The sequence below is a fragment of the Acipenser ruthenus genome, chromosome 2 (genome assembly GCF_902713425.1).
Source record: "Acipenser ruthenus chromosome 2, fAciRut3.2 maternal haplotype, whole genome shotgun sequence".
In the NCBI taxonomy this organism is placed as follows: Eukaryota; Metazoa; Chordata; class Actinopteri; order Acipenseriformes; family Acipenseridae; genus Acipenser; species Acipenser ruthenus.
This window is the reverse complement of record NC_081190.1, coordinates 72,806,880-72,807,367: the sequence shown is the minus strand read 5'-3', so window position 1 is coordinate 72,807,367 and position 488 is coordinate 72,806,880.

Here is a 488-nt window from a genome sequence, read left to right as displayed (position 1 = left end):
TTGTCTGTTTGACATAATAGTAAAGTTTACCCGCAAGGGGGCGGGGCAGAATCAGACATTATTTTTCTACCTTTTGGGATACGTCGTTACTGTATGCACAATGGGATGTTTGTGTTCCCAAACCACTGCAGCAATCCACACGCGTTTCCAACAGTCTCCCAACAATAAGACTATGTCTCTTCTGTTTGACTTTTGTCAATCAGCTGTTGTGAATGCTGCAGTATTGTATATACCGTATTATTTCGAATAAGCCCATCCGTACATATTTGAGGATGTGCTTCTGCTCCAAAACAGGCAGAAAACATTAAAACAAACACATTTCAATAATAATAATAATAATAATAATAATAATAATAATAATAATAATAATAATAAACGTATCGCACGCGTCAATCTGTGAAAATAAGCTCCAATAAACAGATCTTGTGAAAAGTGTTTCTTATTTTAAGAGTAAAGTCGGTGTATGTAGGAAGTGACGTAAAGGACAA